This window comes from Capricornis sumatraensis, chromosome 2, assembly GCF_032405125.1.
Source record: "Capricornis sumatraensis isolate serow.1 chromosome 2, serow.2, whole genome shotgun sequence".
Classification (NCBI taxonomy): domain Eukaryota; kingdom Metazoa; phylum Chordata; class Mammalia; order Artiodactyla; family Bovidae; genus Capricornis; species Capricornis sumatraensis.
Window position 1 is genome coordinate 25406551 of NC_091070.1, and position 18452 is coordinate 25425002.

An 18452-nucleotide genomic window follows, 5' to 3' on the forward strand; every position below is an offset into this window, starting at 1 on the left:
TCCAATACTTCACTGATGAGATTATGAATAGCTCTATTAATATGAAGCCATTGGTCACTACTGTGTATCAGTCATCTCTTGGACTTGGATAAAAATCTCATTATGGTAAAACAGAGAAGAATTAAAGCAAGAAGATCTGAATTACTGTCTTGTTTGTAGAAATATAATCCCCTTGTTTTTAGACGTCACCGCATCTGGCTCATTGTTCCACCTGGAAATCAGGGGTAATACAGAATGCCAGGCAGCAGATTTCCTTTCCGAAAGGACTCTGACACTAAAAAGAAAGAGAGCATGATGGCCAGAAGGAATATCATGAAAGGAATGTCATATTTCAATACTTGAGGGACAGGGAAAACTAAAGATTCAAGTGACATCATTAACTGTGCCATGTTTTTTCTCATTAACAATCATTCTAAGAATAAAAAGAGAACAAAAAAGAAAATATTTTGAACTGATAACCAGTATGAATTTGAAAAATAAAAACACTGAAAAGCCTGTTCTGTCCACTGTTTCAACAAAAATGAATTCACTATTCTAAGACTGTTAAACTCATAATTATTGGTAAGCAATATTTCCTATAATGATCTTGAAATGTAACATTCCTTTGAAGCAAAATAAAAAACCGAGTTAGTAACAAGAAGTCCTCACTACTTCCTCTCCTATTCTGAAGTCGTCTACATGGACAACATAAACTAATAATCCATCAACTTTAATTTTATCTATTTTCTTACCAGTTAATAGGGCCCACATAAATTTTTATTCCTATTTTGGTCTAGGTAAATTTGTAGGTTCCATTTGACAGTAAAATGTCAATTCCCATTTTTTCTTCCTCTTCCTCCAGCCAGCCCTATATGCCAAAAATTATTGGAACAGAAATTTAAGTGACTTCTGTCATCTTTAATTCATAACTTTGTTCATATAAGCTTTGTAGAATCACAAAAAATGAGAATAATATTTCTGAGAAATTAGAAATAAAAATTATATCTTTATCTATTATAGTCAATATCCTTTTAGTTATCATCCTTTCAGCTAGTCTGAAATCAGAAGACAAAGTACTGAAATTTCCATTGGTTATAACACCGTCATTCCCTTTACATTCCCATGTCAAATGACTTCCTCTGTTTCAATGTGCCTTACGTTAATGCCTTAACAGACCTAATAGAAGCAGAAGAGATCCAAGAAGGGATGGAAAGAATAGAACTGTACAAAAAAAAATCTTAATGACCCGGATAACCACAATGGTGTGGTCATTCACCAAGAGCCAGACATTCTGGAGAATAAAGTTAAGAGGGCCTCAGGAAGTACTGCTGTCAATAAAGCTAGTAGAGGTGATGGAATTCCAGCAGAGCTATTTAAAATCCAAAAAGATGATGCTATTATATGCTGCACTCAATATGTCAGCAAATTTGGAAAACCCAGCAGTGGCCACAGGACAGGAAAAGGTCAGTTTTCATCACAATTCCCAAGAAGGGCCGTACTAAAGAATGTTCAAGCTACCAGACAATTGCACTCCTTTCTCATGAGAGTAAGGTTATGCTCAGAATCCTTCAAGCTAGGCTTCATCATTCTGTGAATTAAGATCCTCCACATGTTCAAGCTGGGTTTAGAAAAGGCAGAGGAACCAGAGATCAAATTGCCAACATCCACTGGATCATAGTGAAAGCAAAAGAATTCCAGAAAAACATCGACCTCTGGTGTGCTACAGTCCATTTGGTCACAAAGAGTCACACACGACTTAGCAACTGAACAACAACAAACAAAATTTATATAACAAAACTTATAAATATATTCACCTTCTGACTTAGCAATTTCACTTTGGAAATTTACCATGAAAAAAAATAAAATAGTAGTATACAAACATATATGGACAAGGTTATTCCCCACATCACTGCTTTCAACTGCAAATTAATGGAAAAACCCTAAATGCAAAAAATTTTAAATTGGAGTGTGGTTGGCTAAATTATTGCAACAACACAATTAAGTAATATGTTGTTCTAGAAAGATGAAAAAGATCTTCCAAGATAAAAGAAAACAAAATAAAGGGCAGACTATTTACTGTACACAGCTTTTGAGTATGAAATAAGAAATAAGAAATATCCATGAATCAGAATAAAATATTTAACCAAGAAAATAATAAGACTGATTTTACCAACAAGTGGTGTGTAGTGGTTTACTGTGGCTGCTGTAACAAATTACCACCAACCTGGTGGCTTACAACAACAGAAATTTATTCTCTCATCATTCTGAAGGTCCGAAGTCTGAAGTCAGTATCACTGAACTAAAATTAAGGCGTAAATAAGGCCTCACTCATAGGAGGCTCTAGGAAGGAATCTGTTCCTTGTCTCTGACATCTGGTAGTTGTTAACACTCTGTGACATGAGGCTCCAACCCAGCTTCTGCCTTTATGATCACACTGCCTTCTCCTTTCCTATGTCAAATCTCTTGTCTGCTTCCCTCTTAAGAAGAATATCCATGATTATATTTAGGGCCCACCCAGAATAATCTGTCTCAAGAGTCTTAGTCAAATCTGCAAAAATGCTTTTTTCAGATTAACAGATTTCAGAGATTAGCACTTGAATGTCACCCATGGGACCACCTTTCAGCCTATTGGGAGTAAGTGAAAAATGGAGTGGAAGAGATGGGCGAATGACTTTCAAACTATATAGTTCTGACTCCTGTTAAGACAGTAATTCCTATCATTCTGAACCATATGAATGTTTCGTATACTCAAAAAATAAAATCAACAAGGATACAGGAGGAATAATCCCTAAGGTGCTACACAGACAGAAAGAACTAGACATAAAAGTATTTCAAATAGTTATACTGAATATATCCACACTGAAAGATGGGTAGAGCCACTGGGAAGAACTAACTGAAGTAACTTTGGAACATGTTATTTTGCCTATATACTGTCAAGCTGAAAACAAAAAGACTACTAGTTAATTTTTACTACTAGTGTGACTGATCAACTTTGAGATTATCTTTTAAGCATACTAGAATTGATTTACTAAGTGAATGTATTGTAAATAATCAAAGTCAGCTCTATCACTGTTAGAAATGCTGAAAAAGTTATGAATCTTATGGTGCTGGACTAAAATCGAAGGTATCAACTTGAACTATATATGTAGATATACATACACATAAATAGAGAGATAAGAACATGTGAGTGTGTGTATCTCCTAACTCTATCAACTGAGGGAACTTGGAAGCAATGACACCCCATTAACAATGAATAGGACAACTAGCACCCAGACCTTTTATCTAAATCCTGTTCTCTCCCAACAGCAATTGAGACTTCTAGGTAAAACAGCTCATTCCATTTCAAGGGCTGGAACAGTACAAGACAGACCAAGAGCATCTTATTCCAGAAACTAAGGAAATGTTCAAAGAAAGATGGAACTATGTCTTAAGGATACAGGAGTCAGTCTGAAGGGACCAAATCTGGGACAAGCCAAGAATCAAAATAAATGGTATCAATTTGACAGTACTAAGTAAAATGAGAATCCATGTGTATGTACATGCTAGAATGTCAGCTAATTAAAGGAGAAATTCACCAATTGGCAACCACCATATTAATAATGGGCTTCCCCAGTGGCTCAGACAGTAAAAAATCTACCTGCAATGCAGGAGACCTGGGCTCAATCCCTGGGTCAGGAAGATCCCCTGGAGGAGGGCATAGCAACCCACTACAGTATTCTTGGGCTTTCCTGGTGGCACAGATGATAAAGAATCCACCTGCAATGCAGAAGACCTGGGTTCAATCCCTGGGTTGGGAAGATCCCCTGGAGGAGGGCATGGCAACCCACTCCAGTTTTAATTTGGGGGCTTCCCTGTAGCTCAGCAGGTAAAGAATCCGCCTGCAATGCAGGAGACCCCAGTTTGATCCCTGGGTAGGGAAGATCCACTGTAGAAGGGAGAGGCTACCCACTCCAGTATTACTGGGCATCCCTGGTGGCTCAGCTGGTAAGGAATCCACCTGCAATGCAGGAGAAGGACTTGGAGAAGGGCATGGCAACCCACTCCAGTATTTTTGCCTGGAAAATCCCATAGACAAAGGAGACTAGCGGGCTACAGTCAAGGGGTTTGCAAAGTGTTGGACACAACTGAACAACTCAGCAGACACAGCACACAAACTTCCTTAAAGGAAGGCAAAAGTACTTAATAAAAGTCTGATAAGAAACAGAATATTCACATAGTCTCAAGTATTTCCTCATAACATACTTATTAATTACAAAGGAAAAACATAGCACTTCTAGAGTAGGGAATAAAAAATAAAACTGGCAGGTGACCAAAACTGGAATCACCAACAATGGGACAAATCAACATCATGTGTCTCCAGATAAAACCACCTGAGAAGGACACAACCATAGCCCTGAAAAAATGTATAATCAGATTTTAAGACGAAACATTAGACAAACCCAAACCAAGAGACACTCTACAAAATAAATGGACTACATTTTTTAAAAGTCAGTGTCATAAAAGAAACTTTTCCAAATTAAAGAAAACGAAAGTAACTCATGATTCTGAATTTGATCTTGGACTGCTGCTGCTACAGTCTGACTCTGTGTGACCCCATAGACGGCAGCCCACCAGGCTCCCCTGTCCCTGGGATTCTCCAGGCAAGAACACTGGAGTGGGTTGCCATTTCCTTCTCCAATGCATGAAAGTGAAAAGTGAAAGTGAAGTCACTCAGTCGTACCCGACTCTTAGTGACCCCATGGACTGTAGCCTACCAGTCTCCTCCATCCGTGGGATTCTCCAGGCTAGAGTACTGGAGTGGGGTGCCACTGCCTTCTCCATTGATCTTGGACTAGAGAAAAATATTTTTTCTTGTGCTATATTATTTGGTCAGTTGGTAAAATTTAAATTCATAGACAAAGTAAATAAGACTTAAAAAATATAGATAGATTAAATGAATATTATTCATTATTCATTTATTATTATTCCTCACTTATTATTCATTTACAGACAGATCGATGTCCTTTGGTTACTTCAGGAGATTGTCTTACATTTCATAAAATAAACACTGAGTTTCAGAGAATCATATTTGTGACCTTCAAATAGTTCAGAAAAAAGAATGATAGAAATAAAATGTAAAATATTAAATCTGGGAAACTAGACAAAAGGTACAGAATAATTTTTTGCTTATACTTTTATTTGCTTGTTTGTAGCTGCACTGGGTGTTTATTCTTTGCACAGGCTTTTCCCAGTTACAGTGGGTGGGGCTACCCTCTAGTTGCAGGGTGCAGGCATCTCAGTGGGGTGGCTTCCTTTGTCTCAGAGCACCAGCTCTAGGGCATGGGGGCTTTAGCAGTTGTGGCTCGCGGGCCTAACTGCTCCACAGCATGTAGGATCCTCCTGGATCAGGGATCAAAACCGTGTCTCCTGCACTGGCAAACAGATTCTTTACCACTCAGCCACCAGGGAAGCCCCAGAAGAATTGTTTATACTGTTCTTGCACCATTCATTTTTGTGAGTCTGAAATTATTTTAAAAATACAAAACTTCAAAGGTCACTGACTGGGGTAATAATTTTGAAACTGGAAAACAGATATAGGGAACCTGACCCAGGACCAGCTGAAGGATGGAGAAGATTCTGCTAGAGTGTAAGGTCCAAAACTGTATAGTATATACATAACTGGAAATAGAACCATGTCTATCAATGTCTGCCTTCTGTCTTAACTCATTCCTATATTCAACTAGTGACTGCAACACAGTGTATACTCTAATAAATGTATTAAATGGATGAACCCATATGTAAATAACAACCAGCAATAATAATCTGCATTAAGAAAATGAATCAAGCTATTCAGAAATAAGTCCCACAGATAAACATGAAGTTTCTAAACATATTTTAGCCACAGAATACTTTTTTCTACTAAAATCCTAAATAGAACCTCAACACAGGAAAAAAAAAAATTTAAAGTGCAGTGACTCTAGTTTTGGTGTAAATCTAATGAAGGTTTGGAAACCCTTAACGTCTGTTCTTCCAACACCAAAACCCAACACCAATTCTCAAGATTCCAGAGCTCTGAGAATTTAAAGATGAAAGGACAGGCTTAATTTTGAAGTTACTGCACCACCCTCTATTGCTAAGAAAAAAAAAAAAAACTCTTCCTCTCTAAACCTTGATCTAAAGAACCATTCAAAACCAAGGCAAAATTATTTCCTCTCACTGTTCTAAAGTCTTTGGAACTGTTAAATAATCAATATTCAAACCTGGTTCTCCTCAAGAACCTTCTACATCTGGATTCCTTAAAAATGGACAGTTGTTTAAAGCTATGAAATTTAAGACAAGTTGAACAGGAAAATTCAGGTAACAAAAATCAGTAAATAACTATCCTCTAATAATTAAGATACATCCAAAAATTGGCTCACTGCATACAAAGGATGATTAACGAATCAACTGGTATCCCACAAATCATTTCAAGGATTCACAAGGCCAAAACTATCTTCATGGTAACATTGAGATGGTAACCGCCTTTATCATAAAATTAGCATTTGCATGCACAGTGCAAAAACAAAGTTGGATAATACCAATGGTCTCTTAGAATGAACAAAGGCCCTGGTATCAAACTGTATTAGTAGTCAGTGTATGTTTTACTGACAAACAACTGGCAAGGAGTTGGGGGGAAGGCAGAAGGGAGTGAGTATTATTTAAGAATATCCTTAATAAAGAGTTAAAATTATTTTTATTTTCTAAAATTTCAAACATTCACATCTTTTTTACAGTCTGTGTACTGAGAAACTATCAATTCAGCTCAGTTGTGTCCGTATCTTTACAATCCCATGTCCTTCACCATCTCCTGAAGTCTGCTCAAACTCATGTCCATTGAGTCGGTGATGCCATCCAACCATCTCATCCTCTGTCGTCCCCTTCTCCTCCTGACTTCAATCTTTCCCAGCATCAGGGTCTTTTCTAATGTGTCAGCTCTTCACATCAGGTAACCAAAGTATTGAAGCTTCCATATCAGTCCTTTCAATGAATATTCAGGACTGATTTCCTTTAGGATGGACTGGTTGGATCTCCTTTCAGTCCAAGGGACTCTCAAGAGTATTCTCCAGCACCGCAGTTCAACAGCATCAATTCTTTAGCACTCAACCTTCTTTATGGTCCAACTCTCACATCCATACATGACTATAGGAAAAACCACAGCTTTTACTACACAGACCTTTGTTGGCAAAGTAATGTCTCTGATTTTTAATATGTTGTCTAGGTTTGTCATAACTTTTTTCCAAGGAGCAAGCGTCTTTTAATTTCATTGCTGCAGTTACCATCTGTAGTGATTTTGGAGCCCAAGAAAATAAAGTCTGTCACTGTTTCCATAAAATAGCCATATTTTATTCATATACTTCAGCCAAAACAATATATTACAATACTCAGAGGTTAAAGCGTCTGCCTCCAATGCGGGAGACTGGGGTTCAATTCCTCGGTCGGGAAGATCCCCTGGAGAAGGGTCGGGAAGATCCCCTGGAGAAGGAAATGGTAACCCACTCCAGTATTCTTGCCTGGAGAATCCCATGGACGGAGAAGCCTGGTAGGCTACAGTCCACGGGGTCACAAAGAGTCGGACACGACTGAGCGACTTCACTTTCTTTTCACTTTCAGCCAAAACAATATATTACAGTACAATGCAGAAGCAAATATAAAAATCCAGACATCTTCTACTAAGAGTCTGCAAAACTAAAGAGTTTTGCAAAAATGTAAAACAAAGGCAATCTAATTTTTTTGGCTGTTTTGGAAATTATTTTTAATATTATTTACATAAACATGTAATGAGCTTATTATTGGTATTTTTAATGAATAGTTATATTAAATTTGTTTTACTCTAATGTGGCAAATATCAATATAATCACCAAAAAAATTTCTTGTAGTCTCCCTCAATACTTTTTAATAAGGTAAAATAGGTCTTAAGAATAAGTTTGAGAACTACTACTATTAAGCAGCAAACTGATTTGTCAGAAAACTTCCTCTAATCTCTACAGAATTAGAAATAAGAAAAAAACTGTGATTATTATCATGTGCCTGTATGCGTGCTAAGTCACCTCAGCCATGTCCGACTCTGGAGACCCTGTGGACTGTAGCTCACCAGGCTCCTCTGTCCGTGGGATTCTCCAGGCAAGAATACTGGAGTGGGTTGCCATCCCCTGCTCCAGGGGATCTTCCCAGCCCTGGGATCGAACCGGTGTCTCTAATGTCTCCTGCATTGGCAGGGGCCTTCTTTACCACTAGCACCACCTGGGAAGCCCTATTATCAGCATAAGGTGAAGTAGCTTCAGTAGTGTCTGATTCTTTGTGACCCACCAGGCTCCTCCATCCATGGGATTTTCCAGGCAACAATACTGGAGTAGGTTGCCATTTCTTTCTCCAGAGGATCTTCCCAACCCAGGAATCAAACTCAGGTCTCCCGCATTGCAGGCAGACTCTTTACCATCTGAGCCACCAGGAAATCCCAAATGCTAGAGTGGGTTGCCACTTCTTCCCCAGGGGATCTTCCCAAGTCAGGGATAGAACCCGTGTCCCCTGTAGCTGCTGCATTAGCAGACAAATTCTTTACCATTGAACCACTTGGGAAGAACTCCACTCAATTCAGTACAAGTAAAACAAATGTTCCAAAAATGCAACACTGCTATTAATCTTCAAACATTTTCCCTCACCTATTTTTTTTCCAATATAAGAGAAGGAAATTTTAGAACTCCTACATATTTTCTCATTCCAAATTTCTCTCTTCCTACTGTATCATTAATGTTGAAAAATAGTCAATCGTTTTGGATGGAATGGAATACATTAATTTCAGTGGTGGATAATGTCTGCTATCTGATATACTATACCTTTTAATATGTCTGAAATGTTCCACAGGTTAAAAAATCTCAGCAAAGACTACAGGAGTAAAGGGAAATGGGGAAAAAAAAATAGGGGAGAAAAAAGGAGGAAGAGAAGGGAAAAGAAAAGAGGAGGGATGAGGAGAAGAGGGCAAGGAGAAGGAGTAAGGAGAGGGGGAAATAGAAGGAGAGGAGAAGCATGAATGACCTGCTAACTCTACCTTCCACAAAGCTGGCTGGACATTTTAAGTATATGATACCCACAGACAAATTTTCTCTAGGTATCTCATATTACTATGGCCTACCCAAAGAGCACTGCTTAAATGAAGCACTTGTTATCTAAGACAAACTTTCTCACAAACCATATTCAAGGCCAAAAACACTATTGTTTTTTGTTAAATTATGCTCAGTTTATTAACCTGAAACTGAACTGTAAACATTATTATACTAACTAAAGTTGCATATTTTTATCATCAGGTTCATGTAAGAAAAATTATCAAGTTCATTTACATTTTAAGGTTTCCTCACTACTTTCACTGAAATAGCTTTATAGGTCAGTTCTGGCTTGTTGTTGTTCAGTCACTAAGTCGTGTCCAACTCTTTGCAACCCCATGGACTGCAGCACACCAAGCTTCCCCGTCTTCACTATCTCCCAGAGTTTGCCCAAGTTCAGGTCCACTGAGTTGGTGATGCTATATCCATCTACACTGGAAAGCAGTTCTGGCTACTAATAAACCAATTTGCATTTCAGAAGCATATATACAATTCAAAATTTGACTATTTCAAAACAGGAAATAAAAATTTAGCCAATGTCTCTATAAAATAAGACTTCCTGGCAAGGCAAACATTACTATATAAAATAATAATCTGAACAAAAAACAGCACATTACCTTATTCACTGTTTTTACTTGCCACTTGAGCTTTACAAATAAGTACTTAATAAGTGGTGTTTATGAGCATTATAAAATTGTGAAAGATTAAAAAGCCATCTTTTATTCAACATAGCCAAAGAAATATCAACATATACTATCACACCTATTTACTATTATGCCTTTTAAACATAATTCCATGCTGTAGCTCAGAAAAATGTCCACTTTTAAACAAGTCCTTATGTGAAAAAAAAACTTAATGCGAGGAATTAAGGATCTAATGGTATGCTATTGAGTGTTTAATGTGTATCAAGTGGTTTGACTAAGCGTTTTACATGGGCTACTGCTAAATCACTTGAAATCTCATAACCACTCTGTAATTATCATCTCTATTTTACAGCTGAGGAAACAAATTCAGTTAGTAACTAGTCGGCTAAAATTTGAACTCAGATCTGACACTAAACCACAGTTTTTTTCCACTCTACCAAGTTACACAGATTAAAGATTACAGCTTTCATTCATTTAAATAAATATCAGCAACAGTATCATTCAGTCTCAATTACACAAAAATGTAAACCATCTGTAGTACATGGCTTAACCCCAAACTCAGATATATAATCCCTAATGATTACAAATTAGTAAATGTACCAAATATTTCATGCTTGGCCCCTGACAAGCAAAAAGGTCCTCATATATAAACAGTCCACTATAAACAAGCTATTCCAAAACCTATTCAGAACTTAGAATGCACTTTCCTTTTATGGAGAAACAGGCTAACTGATAACTCTAGTCCCAGGCCAACCCATATTTAAATGGTAATTTATCAACCATACTTAGCCACTATTTATAAATATAGGGAAATATACATATTGCAGTAGGGTGGGCAGTGTGGGTGTATTAATATTTGGAGTTCCAAGTTGTGATCTCAAGAATTCATTTGTCTGCCTGTTTGTCAGTGAAAGCAGAAACGTCCCTGACACCTAAGGCAGCATGGTAGCCTTGCACAGAGGCAGGGATTCGGCAGCAGAGTCTAGGGTCAGAGAAGATTAATTAATAGTCTCTGCTGGAAAACCTAAACAATCACATAAGAGACAGCACTGCTCTACACAGAGATCGCTCACTTCTTCAGGCAATCTCTATTCTATAGAGCACTTATATCTATAGAGTGTATATATAAGTCAAAAGCCAACCATGTTATAAGCTAATTTGGTATACTGCAGAAAACACATCTTTACGTTCCTTTTTAATCTATTTCTACTTAAGGAGCATAGCTATAAACACAATGCTTAATAGCCAATCTGGTGAACATTATAGCTTAAATTATTAATACATCAACCATTATAACTACATTCTTTTGCGAAAGGAAATCTATACTAACAAGTTAATTTTTGTTACCCACATTGCTGTTGGGCTGCTTTCACCCACCATTTGTGTATATATATATATTCCATCTATTTGGTATTTTATTTTGATACTAAATAAAATATAATGAGATAATTAGTTGAGGAAAATATATAAACCCAAAAACAACAGTCATTAATGAGAGCTAAGTTCTACTAAGCATCTACCATGTAACAGCCATTATGTTGACTATTAAAATTATTGGCTGGCATTAAATTATTTCAATTAAACTTCATAATAACAATGCTAGTTATAAAACCCATTTAACAGACAGAGAAATAGAAATGTGGTAAATTTACTTCGCTCTTCAACATCGTACCATTAATATTTGGTTCTGGAATGAGGTCTGCTATCCAAGTTCAGTTCAGTTGCTCAGTCATGTCTGACTCTTTGCAACCCCATGAACCACAGCATGCCAGGCCTCCCTGTCCATCATCAACTCCTGGAGTCTACCCAAATCCATGTCCATTGAGTCAGTGATGCCATCCAACCAACTCATCCTCTGTCGTCCCCTTCTCCTCCTGCCCTCAATCTTTCCCAGCATCAGGGTCTTTTCGAATGAGTCAGCTCTTCGCATCAGGTGGCCAAAGTATTGGAGTTTCAGCTTCAATATCAGTCCTTTTAATGAACACCCCGGACTGATCTCCTTGCAGTCCAAGGGACTCTCAAGAGTCTTCTCCAACATCACAGTTCAAAAGCATCAATTCTTCGGCGCTCAGCTTTCTTTATAGTCCAACTCTCACATCCTTACCTGACTACTGGAAAAACCATAGTCTTGACTAGACGGACCTCTGTTGACAAAGTAATGTCTCTGCTTTTTAATATGCTATCAAAGGCCATGATCTTATTCATTATTCACTTTACTACATTTACTGAGTACCTCTGAGTCAACCACTGTGAAGGAAGAGGTACAAAATCACAGAGGTAAAGATATTCACATCCTAATATCCATTCAACAAATATTTCTTGAGTTCCTATTATGTTCCAGGCCCTGCTGTTTTTACTGGTGGCTCAGTTGAGGCTCTCCTCAACTAGTATTAACTCTATTATATAGTCATCTATTATATAGTCATCTTCCAGAGAAGGCGATGGCACCCCACTCCAGTACTCTTGGCTGGAAAATCCCACAGACTGAGAAGCCTGGAGGGCTGCAGTCCATGGGGTCGAGAAGAGTCAGACATGACTGAGCAACTTCACTTTCACTTTTCACTTTCATGCATTGGAGAAGGAAATGGCAACCCACTCCAGTGTTCTTGCCTTGAGAATCCCAGGGATGGGGGAGCCTGGTGGGCTGCTGTCTATGGGGTCGCACAGAGTCAGACACGACTGAAGCGACTTAGCAGCAGCAGCAGCAGCAGCAAGGACATATAAAAGGATTCAAAACACTCCTAAAGAGGTTCCCACTGGTCAAGGATGGGACAATTACAGCTTCATTAACTGTATTAACTGCAATATATTAAAATCTAAATATGTGTAAATCCTTGAGTTCATAATGATCCTTAAATAACTAAAACACTTTCAGCAGTTTTTACCACACATATCCACTTTCTTGAAAACGGGTAATTAAAAATGAAGAATTAGGCATTTATCCTGCCTGTCCTTGTAAATAGCGACCTCCTTCAAAAGGGCCGATGCACGCACTGCCACACTCAGTGCCCCTGACCTTGCAGCAGGCCATCACCAGCGCATGCCTCTGCCAGAGACTCGTGAACACTCATAGGCAAGTCAGGGTCAGTCTTCTTTGTGGTCACTGTTCCTCCTCCTGGCTCCTGATGCGCACAAGGTTTTGTTCCAAGTTTTCACACCAATCCCAAAGAAAGGCAATGACAAAGAATGTTCAAACTACTGCACAATTGCACTCATCCCATACGCTAATAGAGTAACACTCAAAATTCTCCAAGTCAGGCTTCAACAGTATGTGAAATGAGAACTTCCAGATGTTCAAGCTGGATTTAGAAAAGGCAGAGGAACCAGAGATTAAATTGCCAACATCCAATGGATCATCGAAAAAGCAAGAGAGTTCCAGAAAAACATCTACTTCTGCTTTATTGACTATGCCAAACCCTTTGACTGTGTGGATCACCACAAAATGCGGAAAACTCTTAAAGAGATGGGAGTACCATACCACCTGACCTGCCTCCTGAGAAATCTGTATGCAGGTCAAGAAGCAACAGTTGGAACCACACATGAAATAATGGACTGGTTCCAAACTGGGAAAGGAGCACGTCAAGGCTGTATATTGTCACTCTGCTTATTTAACTTCTATGCAGAATACATTATGTGAAATGCCAGGCTGGATGAAGCATAAGCTGGAGTCAAGATTGCCAGGAGAAATATCAATAACCTCAGATATGGAGATGACACCACCCTTATGGCAGGAAGTGAAAAACTAAAGAGCCTCTCAATGAAAGTGAAAAAGGAGAGTGAAAAAGTTGGCTTAAAACTCAACATTCAAAAAACGAAGATCATGGCATCTGGTCCTATCATTTCATGGCAAATAGATGGGGAAACAATGGCAACAGTGACAGACTTTATTTTCTTGGGCTCCAAAATCACTGGAGATGGCGACTGAAGCCATGAAATTTAAAGACGCTTGCTCCTTGAAAGAAAAGCTATGACCAACCTAGATAGCATATTAAAATGCAGATACATTACTCTTGCCTACAAAGGTTTGTCTTGTCAAAGCTATGGTTTCTCCAGTAGTCATGTATGGATGTGAGAGATGGACTATAAAGAAAGCTGAGTGCCGAAGAATTAATGCTTTTGAACTGCGGTTTTGCAGAAGACTCTTGAGAGTCCCTTGGATTGCAAGGAGATCCAACCAGTTCATCCTAAAGGAAATCAGTCCTGAATATTCATTGGAAGGACCTATGCTGAAGCTGAAACTCCAATACTCTGGCCACCTGATGAGACGACCTGACTCATTGGAAAAGACCCTGATGCTGGGAAAGATTGAAGGCAGGAGGAGAAGGGGATGACAGAGGATAAGATAGCTGGATGGCATCACTGACTTAATGACATGAGTTTGAGCATGGTCCAGAAGTTAGTCATGGACAGAGAGGCCTGGCACGCTGCAGTTCATGGGGTCACAAAAAGTCGGACACGACTTGACTGACTGAACTTCCTTGTAAATTGTGCTAATAACAAAAGAACAGTTGAAGATAATATTATATGGAAATACCCTAAATCATAAATAAAAATTACTTAGAATATCACCATTTTGCAATCCCCAATGAATTACTAGATGTAGGTATTAGATGGGCTTCCCTGATGGCTCAGTGATAAAGACTCTTCCTGCAATGCAGGAGACCTGGGTTCAATCCCTGCATCAGGAAGATCTCCTGAAGAGGGCATTGCAACCCACTCTAGTACTCTTGTCTAGAGAATCCCTTGGACAGAGAACCCTGGTGGGCTATGGCCCATAGGGTCACACAGAGTCAGACACGAATGAAGCAACTAAGCAGCAGCAAGCAGGTATTCAATATCCATGTCTGGTAACATCACAAAAAAGATTCACGCAGATATCAAGTCCCCCCAATGAATATAACCTCATATAGTCTTCTCAGGATCATACCTGATTCTGATCAAGACTCTAGATCCCACAGAAAACCTGCAGGACACATAAAAAAGACAAAGGCATGTTGAATTAACCATTAGTATGCAATCAGCAGAACCAAACTGTGGGAAACTCTACAAGTCAGCCAGGGTGCAGCAGCTAAACTGTGCAGAAAAGAAAGAAATGAGAGGGGGAACCTACAGATTAAAAGGCTCAAAAGGCATACCAAATTCAAAACTGAAATAGGTAAGATTAAAGTGTACTATCTAGAAACACACACACACACACACACGGGTGATAAAACTGTATTACCACAAAAAATTAAAATAATTATTACTACTGGGAGGCAAACAGTTACAAGTTTCCGGGGTGGTAGCTATAACTGTGTTAGTTTACAATACATTAAATAGACTTGTTCTGTGTGGTCTTTTTTTGAATTTGTACTTTATTTTTACTATCATAATAATTATATTTTGTTGTATAATAAATTGTAAAAAAAAAAAAAAAGAAAGAAAGTAATTTTGAGTCTGACACAGTTGAAATTCCAACTCTATCACATTCCTGTTGTGTGATCCTAGGCAAGTCATTTAATAACTCTATGCTTCAGTTTCCTCATGAGTGAAACAGAGAAAATAATAACCATAATACTAAGCAAAACATATAGTTAAAATGTTTCACAAAGTGCTCACTGGATAGTGTTATGATTTCAGTAAATAATTACTACCTATTCAAAAATGTGGCATTGTACTGCTAGGTCAAATTCTTTGCACAGAATGATTATAGTACTCTTTGATATAATTTTTTTTTTATTATCAGTTACTTCTTGTATAAATCCTTGAAAGTGAAAAAATCTAATAAAGAAAATGTCAAATAATACTTAACATAAGTTTATTTAGCCAGTACTTAGACCAAATGCCTTATAAAGCAGACATGTATATAATTTGAGGGAACATAAATTCATTCCTCTTGGGCAAATACCTACTGGTGAGATTTCTGGGCCACATGTTAAGTGTATGTTTAATTTTATATAAGAAACTGCCAAGCTATTATCCGAAGTGACTGTACAATTCTGCATTCCTATCAGCAATGTACACGAGTTCCAGCTGCTTCACATCTCTGCCAGCTTGGTATTGTCAGTTTTGTGTCTTTGTTTTGTTTTGCCATTCTAAAAGGTACATAGTAGTATTTCTTTCTGGTTTTAAGTTGTATTTCCCTAATGGCTAATAATGTTGAAATACTCGGGGTTTTTTTTTAATATTATATTTAATTCTTCTTATTAAAGGACTACTTTTAATGTTTAGCACTCAGCCTGTTAATGTAATGAAACAGTTTTATAAACTAAACTAAGCTTAATGCAGAATCATTTACAATACTGAAAATTTCAAACTGGCCTCAAGAAAAAATAGAACCCTTATACAAACATTTTTAATTCATTCAGTATAAAATGTATTCAAATAAAGTCAACTCAAATTTTTGGCAACTTTTTAATAAAAATTAAGAAAATTAAATAGCTTCTTTATCAATTTCTGCTTCTCATCTTCCCAAAACGCCTTCCACAAAATAACCTAAGTGAAACAGTGTCATACAACATTTATTGAGTGCTTAGTCTTTATGCATACAAATATTAATATCAAATGACCCTGTTCTCAAGCAGTTATTATTATTCATAATTTTAAAAAATTAACTTTCTCATTTTTTAAAGTCTTTCTCTTTTAGAATAGTTTTAAATTTAAAGAAAAATTTGGAAGATAACAGAGTTCCCATATACTGCCTTCCCACTGTTTCCCCTAATTAGTAACATCTTACATTAGTACATCTATCTGTCTGTGAAAGTTGCTCAGCTGTGTCTGACTCTTTGCGACCCCACGGACTATATAGTCCATGGAATTCTCTAGGCCAGAATATGCTGGAGTGGGTAGCCTTTCCCTTCTCCAGGGGATCCTCCCAACCCAGGGATCGAACCCAGGTCTCCCGCATTGCAGGTGGATTCTTTTACCAGCTGAGCCACGAGGGAAGCCCCGTATAGCACATCTGTTAAAATTAATAAACAAATGCTGATGTATTATTATTAACTAAAGCCTGCAGATTACCTAAACCTCTATTTCTGTTCCAGGATCCCAGTTAATATACCAAATTATATTTAGTTGTCATATCTCTTTAGGTTCCTCCTGGCTATGACAGTTTTTCAAACCTTCCTTCTTTTTAACAACTCAAGAGTTCTGAGATATTTTGTAGGTATGATACCTCTCTCAGTTTTGTGCCATACTCAGTTTTAAACTTAAAATTTTTTACTTATTAAACAAATTTTATTGTCAACCAAAGCTTTGTTCAAATTTTTTGAGTTACTAATAACATGTATATTTTTCTACAAATATATGAAAATATTCTCAGGTACAAGTACTATAAACTGTAATTAAAATGATATCTACATTTCAACAATCCCGATCTCTAACTGCATCACCAAAGTGTATAACAGGTCTCCATGTATGAAATAAGGAAGTAAATTTCCAAAATTATAATGAAAATCAGTTACTTGTCAATGTACTGTCTCTGTAAAAGATATCTTGCCACTTATCCAAAATATCATCTTAATAAAAAATGAATCACTTAAAATGTGTGAAAACACATTTCTTTCTGTATAACTTGCTCACTACACTCATTCACTTTTTTCTTCTTTTAAAGGCAGATGTGGTTTGATTATGAAATATAGTTTCAGTTTTGTTACCTTGGGCCTAAAATCATTACTACAAGATGCAGTTGTTCTAAACTGTTGCACAGATAAGGAAGTTTCTCCTCAAGTCAAGGATACTTCTCATCTACAACAAAAGAGATCACTGGACTATGGTGAAATGTTCCCCTAATATGTATAGTATCTCACTTTATGCTTTTATTTATTCTTCATGGGCTCTAATTAACTCTTGTTAATACTTGTGACTTACATACTAGTCACAAATGTCATAAAAATCTAAGAGCTGGTTGTTTTTTTAAAGGCCTTAAATCACCAGGGAAGTGAAGTCTTTCCCAGGGAGAAGGATTCTAGATAGATGCATGCATCTTAAGGCAGTTGTTCAGAGAATTCAGTGAAGACACAGAAGGCACTTATGGTAACTAACTGACAACCTGGAAAGCTAAGTTTTATCAGGTGGAAGTAATACAAATAAAATGTGTTGCAGCAAGTGCTAATTATTCCAAATCTAACTAAATTCTATAAGAAAAAAAACACCAAAATAAAACTTTTTTTTCAACAAGTCAATAGCATAGGGAAAAATAGAGAGCCAGGCTATCCTAGTTTCAAAGAAACAAAACACATTACACAACCGATTATAGTAAGTTTTTTTTTTTTTTAAGAAATTTAAAACAGATGTTACACAATCAATTATAGTGACTGGACCATTTTGGGATCCAGATTTAAACAAACCAAATGCAAAAGGACTTTTTGTACATAATAGGGGAGTATCAGTTAATTTTAAGAATTACAGTTAATTGTTTTTAAGTATAACAATGGCATTGTAATTACACTACAAAAAGAAGTTCAAGTTTCTCTATTCATGGATAAAACAGCATGATTTCTGGATTTTCATCAAGATATATCATCAAAAAAGGTGTTGAGGGAAGAGACAATAGGCCCAAAATGGAGTTGTTTGTGCTAAGACCCATGTCCGCAAACCAAGACTTAATACCTAACCCAAAAACAATTTCACTCTCTCACAGGAATGCAATCTTAAACAAGTCAATCTGGAATTTCCTGGTTAGCAGTAGAGAATAATCCACCTGACAGACCTCTTGAATTACCCCAAAGAAAGA

The 18452-nt window shown here is 37.3% G+C and overlaps 1 protein-coding gene across 2 annotated transcripts in view; it reads right to left on the bottom strand.

Annotated features, from left to right (window-relative positions):
• FUT8 (fucosyltransferase 8) overlaps window positions 1-18452 on the bottom strand; it is a 318971-nt gene that overhangs the window by 276253 nt on the left and 24266 nt on the right. The window lies entirely within an intron of this gene.